An 8,897-nucleotide genomic window follows, 5' to 3' on the forward strand; every position below is an offset into this window, starting at 1 on the left:
AGATGGACGTCAACTGCTTCAACAACATCATCAGGAAGTTCTGTGAGAAGGGGATGCTTGCAGAGGCAGACAAGCTATTCGAGGAGATGGAGAGCAAGTCGGTGCTTCCAGATGTGTACACCTATACTTTCCTAGTTGACTTGTGCTTCAAGGAAGATCGTGTGGATGACACGATGCAGTACTTTTATAAAAAATGGCTGATGGGAGGGAGCACAGGCCAAAGTTTAATATCGGCTTCTTCAATGGAATGTTTGAAGAACTTTCACAAGCTAGACGGATTGATGATGCCTTGAAGGTGTACAACTGACAAGGAGATCAAGCCGAACACAACTACATTTGAAAACCGGGTTGATGCATTGTGCAAGGAAGGGGAATTGTATAGAGCACTGGACCCGATGAGGGACATGGTCGAAACTGTGTTGAGGGGAATTGTGCAAGGAAGGATTGATGATGCACTGGACCCGGTGAGGTGCAAGGAAGGGGAATTGTGCAAGGAAGGGTGGTGTTGTCACAACTCCTGAGTTCCGGGAGTCCGTTAGTAAGATTTTCAAGAACGTCGACCGGCATGAAGAGATCGAGAAACCTTTTGAAGAAAAACCAGTGCCACTGCCTCCTCAGCCAAGACCAGAGGTTTGCCCTCGCAGTTCACCTTAGGGGCTGCCAGGATTTGCATCTAATCATACCCTACCCTAGGTACATGTCCTCGTCATGTACTTCTAAGAAAACATTGTTATGTTATTTATAAATATTTTCATTATTACACACACACACACACACACACACACACACACACACACACACACACACACACACACACACACACACATATATATATATATATATAATATTTAAAATTAAACATGTAAAAATACTAGTGTGATATGAAGAATGTTCACATTTAGTCGGAAAATGTTCACACATTTATCAAAATGTTCATGTAATTTACAGATGTTCGCAATTTCAAAGAAATGTTCATGTAACTTAAACTTTTCACCCATACTAATGAAGTTCATATTATTTTTCTTAAATTGGCGATAAAAATTATTCATTTAACTAGAAAAATGTTTTAAGAATAAAACAATCATCTGATCACACATTTATCAAAATTGTACATGTAATAAAAAAATCACACATGGAAAAAACCTTGATGTAATTAAAAAATGGCATGTTTAAGAAACATTTTTGTAAATGCAATTTTTCAAAATATTATGTAATTTATAAAGTGTTCATAAAGTTTATGGAAATAATCATGCAATCATAAAAGTGTTTAGACATTTATATTTTTTCATGAAACTTAAGCGTGTGTACAATTTTTTTTAAATGTTTAGGTAATTAGAAAAATAGAAGTATTGGGAAAATGCACATATTTCAATGAAAATAGGAATAAAAATGGAAAAAAATAAACAAAAGGAAAAGGAAAAGGAAAATTGAAAACCAACCCAAAAACCCAGAAATGAAAAAAGTAAAGTGAGAAGAAAATATTAAAAAGGAAAATAATGCAAACATTAAAAAGCATATAAAACCAAGGAAGTGAGCCTACCTCACTTGGCTAGTGTAGTGGATGTACAACCCAGCCACCCAAGTTCAAGTCCTCGCGGGCGCAAACTTGGGTTCTTTTTATTTAAAAAAAAACTCACTGTGAGGGGCTTCCCCTACCGCTTTCCTTTTAAAAAAAGCACATAAAACCTGAAGTACCCATTGGCAAGCCAGAAAAAATGAGCTCGACCTATATGGAGGCGAGCGTGGGCAATCCCGTTGTTACATACCACAGTAACTTGTGGCAATTGGGCATATTTTTTTTTTTTGAGGGAAGGCAATTGGGCATATATGTTGAACCTAATTCTAAACTAGGCTCCCTGAAAAAAAAAGCACTGTAAGCTAGGCTGGTGGGCCGGATCTTGGAGGCAGTACTCTCTTTCTCTGATTTAAAAGGCCGCACGCGTATCTCTAGATCATCAATTGGATCAATGTAATACATATTTTATATCATAAAAGTTATACCTTTTGAATATAAAACATTTGAAGTTTCAAATGGTATATCTTTTGCGATATATAACTTGTGTTAGTATGTTGGTTAAATTCCCGATCAAATGATATGTCTGGGCTTTTAAACCGGAAAGAAGGCAGCGGTACGTGCAACTAATTTTTCTTCTTCTAAAAAACTTTTTTTTTCTTAATCTCTGCATAGAGGAAGCAACATAGTTGTCAAATATTCTTATGGTGTCGAATGTGTTGATAATAAAAACAGAACTATGGTCTTGTGCCAATAGCCCTCAAGTTGATTTTGCCTGCAATAACATCAGCAGAGCATTTTTTGAGCAAGGTTTTCCTTTTGCCCAATGAGTTCTTTTACCGGTGGGCATCGGTATAGGAATTTTTTGGCATTTTGGGGCTAATTTTTGTTAGAAATTGAATTGAAATTTTTATTGGCAAATAAAATACCCCGTACAAGTTTGGCTTTGGGGCAACCATATATTTTTGGAACTCCGCATAACAAAGTGAAAGCAAATCGAGCCGCCAAATGCTTCTCAACAACTGAATGTTGAAACACGCACACGGGATTCACAGGGAAGAGTCGCGCAAAACTAAAAACGTAACGACACCACATAAAATCGCCATTCGCCCCAACAATATTTCAATTCTTCAAATTTTTGGAGTATTTATCAGGTTTAATTGATATACTCCCTCCAATCCATATTACTTGCTGCTCAAACGGATGTATCTAGTACTGAAATATGCCTATATACATCCATCTAGAATGAAATCCTATACTTACCGTGGTGATCTCCCAGTCAAACAAACTAAGACACACATACGTTGAGTATGGGCAGATCAATCGATGCATTTAAAAAATGTTCATGTATTTTTTTAAAAAGAAATAAAAGATGGAAGCACGAAAAACAAAGAAAAATGGAAAGAAGTGTTGAAATTGAAAATGAATCAGAAAACCAAAAAAACTGACAAAATAAAATTGACAAGAAAAATGAAAAAAGAAAACTAAAAAGGCAAACACCAAGAAATAAATGAAAACGTGAAAACACGAAGAAAACTGAAAAGAAACACTGGCAAGCTAGCGAAATGGGCCCGACCATATAGAGTCACTGTTCCTGCTAAGAACTTTGTTCGAAAGGCGGAGAAGGCCAACCCACCCTGCCCGAGAGTAGCTCTCCCATTACTCATGTGATTGCGGAGTCTACTCATAGTGGAGAAGTTATGCTCACAATAATTGAGTTCTTTGATCACTTTGTTATTCCGTAGCAGCGAGGAACGGTTTTTCTTTTATGACTTTGTTACTCATGTGAAAACCAAAGGATTCATTTGTCTTTAATTTGAATGAGAAAGTAGAAAGAAGCAAGAAAGAGGTTATTTTTTCTACAGAATGAATGGCCAGAAGTCATTGGGTTGGAACAAAACGATGCCCTTTCAGTCCGAATTGAAAGTGAATGGCCTGTAGAAATGGCCCAAGCCCACAGAGAACAATCGGGACTCGGAAGGAAAGGAAAGGGGGTGTCACCCCCGGAAAGTTGCAGTGAAGCTCGAGCTACCTGGTACTCACTATCTCAGTCGTTGGTTCATCTCAAGATATGTGCAATTCAGTAAAGCAATGTCAGACGATTATCAGAGACGGGTGTACTTATATCACGTGGCTCCTTCTCGCTTGCAGTGAAGTGGGCATAGGTGCATGCAGGCTGCAGGCAAGACCACGTGAAGGGGACAGAGAGAGGAGAGCGAGAGAGAGTAGTTAATGCGGTGCAAGAGAGAGAGCCTGTACGAGAGGAGCTAGGCTTAGGGTACTGTAGCTGTCTCCTCACACTGTAGCACATGTATATTTTCAATTGACCCAGTTTATTTCATCTCAAATAATTGACCCAGTTTTTTTACCTCAAATAATTGACTCAGTTCTAACGCTCACTTTTGTGCCGTCATGCACATTATTAGTATTAAAAGGTTTGTAGAAAGAAAAAGGAGAGAGTTTCTAAAAGAGAAAAAAACAGAGGAGAGAATATGATTGTATGAAGCATGCAGAAGCTTGTCAGAAGTTGGATGGAAAAGTGAAGTTTCAATAGAGTGTGTCTGCCTTTGCACGAAATCATTTGCACATGGCAACAGGAGGAGGGAGGAGGAAGAGCCAAGAGTGTTGCCTGTACACGTGTCAATAGTGGACAAAAGAATACAACGGGCTGGTTTGATGGACACAAGTCAAATCAGGTCATGTGCCCCGCAGCAGAGGATTAAGCTCTGAGGGTCTGGCGCTAGTTGCTTATTTCTGCAATGATGCACACATCCACATGAACCAGATGCCAGAATGGATGGTTGTGATATGGGGTATCACGTAGGCCGAGCTAGGAAAAACTGCTCTCGTGTCACTCCGCAACATGTACCACCGTGGCCCTTGAGCTCCTCCATAGCATGTACCACCGTGGCCAGGCGCCGACTCCACTGTGTACAAGAACCTCATCAACGGCTACATCGGCCTCGACGAGTGGGACAAGGCCTTCGAGCTCTTTGGCGAGCTCACGGAGAAGGCAACTGTGTACGACGGTATCGTGCACACCAGCTTCATGGAGGGCTACTGGAAGAAAGGCATGGGCCATGGAGAGTTACAAGTCTTTGCGGGACGGGAACTTCAAGGTGACTCCTGCCACCTGCAACGTTCTACTCAAGACACTCTTTGAGCTAGACAAGCACAAGGAGGCCAATGACCTATGGGAGACCATGATTGAGAACCACAGCCCGCGAAGCTTCATCGGCATGAACAACGAGTCCTACAATGTCATGGTCAACCAGTGCTTCAAGTAGGGCAGGTTCCAAGATGCCATTGAGGTGTTCCACCGCCAGCCGAGGAGGAATGTCCAGATGGACGTCAACTGCTTCAACAACATCATCAGGAAGTTCTGTGAGAAGGGGATGCTTGCAGAGGCAGACAAGCTATTCGAGGAGATGGAGAGCAAGTCGGTGCTTCCAGATGTGTACACCTATACTTTCCTAGTTGACTTGTGCTTCAAGGAAGATCGTGTGGATGACACGATGCAGTACTTTTATAAAAAATGGCTGATGGGAGGGAGCACAGGCCAAAGTTTAATATCGGCTTCTTCAATGGAATGTTTGAAGAACTTTCACAAGCTAGACGGATTGATGATGCCTTGAAGGTGTACAACTGACAAGGAGATCAAGCCGAACACAACTACATTTGAAAACCGGGTTGATGCATTGTGCAAGGAAGGGGAATTGTATAGAGCACTGGACCCGGTGAGGGACATGGTCGAAACTGTGTTGAGGGGAATTGTGCAAGGAAGGATTGATGATGCACTGGACCCGGTGAGGTGCAAGGAAGGGGAATTGTGCAAGGAAGGGTGGTGTTGTCGCAACTCCTGAGTTCCGGGAGTCCGTTAGTAAGATTTTCAAGAACGTCGACCGGCATGAAGAGATAGAGAAATCTTTCGAAGAAAAACCAGTGCCACTGCCTCCTCAGCCAAGACCAGAGGTTCGCCCTCGCAGTTCACCTTAGGGGCTGCCAGGATTTGCATCTAATCATACCCGGGGCAGCTACACACCTAACCAAGGCCAACCAGGTTATGGTTCTCCACAACCGTTTCAGACTAGCAATGGTGCATCTCAAGTGCGGCAACCCGTGTGGATGTCTCCTAAACTTCAGCAGCTTGTGTCTGGAAACCAACAAGTTGAAAAAACAGATGTTGGTGCTTCTAATAAATGGTAGCATGGTATTTCTTCTCCTCGAGAAAAATAACTTGGGATTGCCCCGCCTCAAGATGGACAACAACCAGAGTTTGGTACCTCTCGCCCTTGGCAACAAACATGTAAGCAACCCAATATTGCCACGGCCAGATCGGCCAAAAGGGCGCCAAGACTATCACTGCCATGGCAGCCAAGGCAGCGAGCTCACCCAAACAACTAGGCAACTAGCGCATGGGTCGGGCCTTGCTGGGTGCCATTAAGGAGTCGGACTAGAAACATCCAGGGAAGGAGCAGCGAATTCTCCCCTTAATTTGGCGACATAGGATCCACGTTGGATCAGGCACGGCACGACGGCTCCTCCTCCCCTACCTTCTGTTCCTCCTTCTTGCTCCTCCCACCTCCCTCAATTTACCTATACCTTAGCTAAATCCCATATAAATGGACCAATTTTTGCCCAATCTTTTTCTCAGTTTATCAATTCCTTCCGCCACCATGCATCCGGAGATGAAGGCTACCTGGATGTTTATCAATCGTTGCCCAATTTTTTTCTCCCTATATTTCTGCACTGTTTATTACTGAAAAGAAATGGCATGAACTTTCATAATTTATGATAAATCAACTGTGGCTCGAGTCACTGAGTGTTTTATATGGAACTTGATCAGAAATATGTGTGGACCATCACTAGTAGAAAATAGGGCTTTCGTTCACGCCTGGCCAGCCCATTAGTCCCGGTTCAGTCACGAACCGGGACCCATGGGGGAATTCGTCCCGGTTCGTGAGCCCAGGGGGCCAGCCGGGGCCTCGTGGGCATTGGTCCCGGTTCGTATGGACCCATTTGTCCCGGTTCCAGGCACCAACCTGGACCAATGGTCCTCGCTTCTGGCCCACAACCATTGGTCCCGTTTCGTGGCTTGAACCGGAACAGAATGCTGGGCTTTAGTCCCGGTTTCTATCACAAACCGGGACAAATGAGTCGCCTATATATACCCCATCGTCACAGCAGAGCACTCCACAGTGCTCTGTATTTTCTGTCCGGCGAGGGGAGGGCATTTGACTGCTCTAGCTCACCTCCTATGCACATGAGGTGTTCGATGAAATGTCCGAGTCACACTAGTTAATCTTTCTCCTCTCGAAACTCGACCTCCGAGCTCCATTTTCCCCGAGATTTGTCTAGGTTTAGCGGTCCGTCGCGTCCCGTCCCCGTCTTCACCGCCGTCGATCGCCCGCGCCGATCTCGTCGCCGGCACCACCGTGGTGAGCCTCTTGTTCTTATCTTCTTTCTGAAAGAAAAAAAATTCTTACTTCGGATAGATACTTGTCTAATTTTCTTACTTTTATTATTCCTTGTTATTATATACTGCGATGGTTTTGGTATCCGCCCTCGTCGGTCCTCGTCCTGTCTATGATTCGGATGTGGTATATATTATCTTTTGATAACTATTTGGTTCATTTATTGTTTATGACAATTATACCGACCAACGTGACATAGATTTTATTTATCTAGGAGTTAGTTGAACCGGAAATTCCAACCGACCCTATTGTCAAGAGGTTAAATTGGTTGAATAAGAAAACAATTATTTGAAGGAAAAAATAAAAAAATTGAGGAGGAGAAGATGATATTGGAGTTGCATGTTGCGGATGTCGTCGATGATCACAAGATCAAGATGGATGCAATGCGGTTGAAGATTAGAAAGATTAGAAAATATGCCATTCATACCGAGGCTTGGTATCATTATGTAGTTGGATCAATTGTTACCTTGGTTGCGATTATGATTGCATTTGTTGTTGCATTGAAATGTTTTACATAATTTCAATGTATGGTTTAATTAAATGCTCTGGAAAGCTATATGTTGTTCAATGAGAACTATGTATGTACTTTGGTTTTAATATGATGATGAACTTCTATTAATTTGGTCACTTATCTAATCATGAGAGGGTTGAAAATTGATGATGTGGCTTTGAATGGTGCATTTTGAACATAGAAAAACTATGGAGTTCAAATAAGTTCAAAAAAATAAAATCCCTTTGTAACAGACGAGTTTCCGTATGAAACCCTGATACTTCAAAAGAGATTGTCCGTTTTGTACACGAAGTGCATCCAGTTTTTGCCGTAACCCTCTCTACTTTCTTGCACATGCTATGTGGGTGAAATGATAATACCATGCCAACTTTCAACCTTTACAGAGTTCATTTGAAATGCTTTTCAATTTCATGGTCTTATAGCTTAAAATAGTCAGTAAATGCATGAAAAATAACAAATGAAGTCAGAAAGGGTTGAAAACTGATGATGTGGCTTTAAATGGTGCATTTTGAACACAGACAAGTTTCCGTATGAAACCCTGATAACAGAAATGAAATCCCTTTGTAACAGACGAGTTTCCATATGAAATCCCTTTGTTTCAGAGTTCATAAATAACATTTTTGTTACAAACTTTAATAGCAAAAAGAATTATCATAAAATAAAATAAATAAGTAATTTGAAACAAAATAATATAAACTTTAATAAAATATATAAGTAGAAACAAAATAAAAGAAAATAAAATAAACTTTAATAACATAAATAAAATTTATGAAACTAAAATTATCAAAGTATTTTCTGTTCAAAACATTATAAGCAACCTCGAGTATTATTGAAACTTAAATTATATAAAATTGATGCAACTAAAACTATCAAATTATTTTCTGTTCAATATCATTACAAGCAAAAAGAATTTTCATAAAGAACTTTTTTGTTAGAAACTTTAATAGCAAAAAGAATTATCATAAAATAAAATAAATAAGTAATTATAAACAAAATAAATAAGTATTTTGTTGTAAGTGGAAACAAAACAAAATAGATAAAGCAAAAAAGAAAACAAAAAACTGGGAAAAAATAAAAAAATTGCCACCTACTGGGCCACTACGGCCTGAATACGACTCGAAACCCATCCATGGGCCAGGATTCAGGCCCGCAGAAGGCCCAGTAGGCCCATCAGGCATAGTAGTCATAATTAGGCCCGTAAGCCTGCAATGGAGAGGAGCTTGAGAGGGGTGCGACAATGGGGCTTATAAACCACTTCGCGCCCCTCTCAACTAGCAAGGTGGGACTAAACTCCCACCACCGCGCCGCTGTGCAAGCCCTTTGGTCCCGGTTGGTGGCACCAACCGGGACTAAAGGGGCGCATTGGTACCGGTTCGTGGCACTAACCGGTACCAATGCC

The 8,897-nt window shown here is 41.2% G+C and overlaps 1 pseudogene; it reads left to right on the top strand.

The window, feature by feature from the left end:
• The first annotated feature begins 2 nt into the window (after window positions 1–2).
• Window positions 3–5,719, top strand: LOC119360397 (annotated as a pseudogene).
• Window positions 5,720–8,897: the final 3,178 nt, after the last annotated feature.

This window comes from Triticum dicoccoides, chromosome 2B, assembly GCF_002162155.2.
Source record: "Triticum dicoccoides isolate Atlit2015 ecotype Zavitan chromosome 2B, WEW_v2.0, whole genome shotgun sequence".
Lineage (NCBI taxonomy): Eukaryota > Viridiplantae > Streptophyta > Magnoliopsida > Poales > Poaceae > Triticum > Triticum dicoccoides.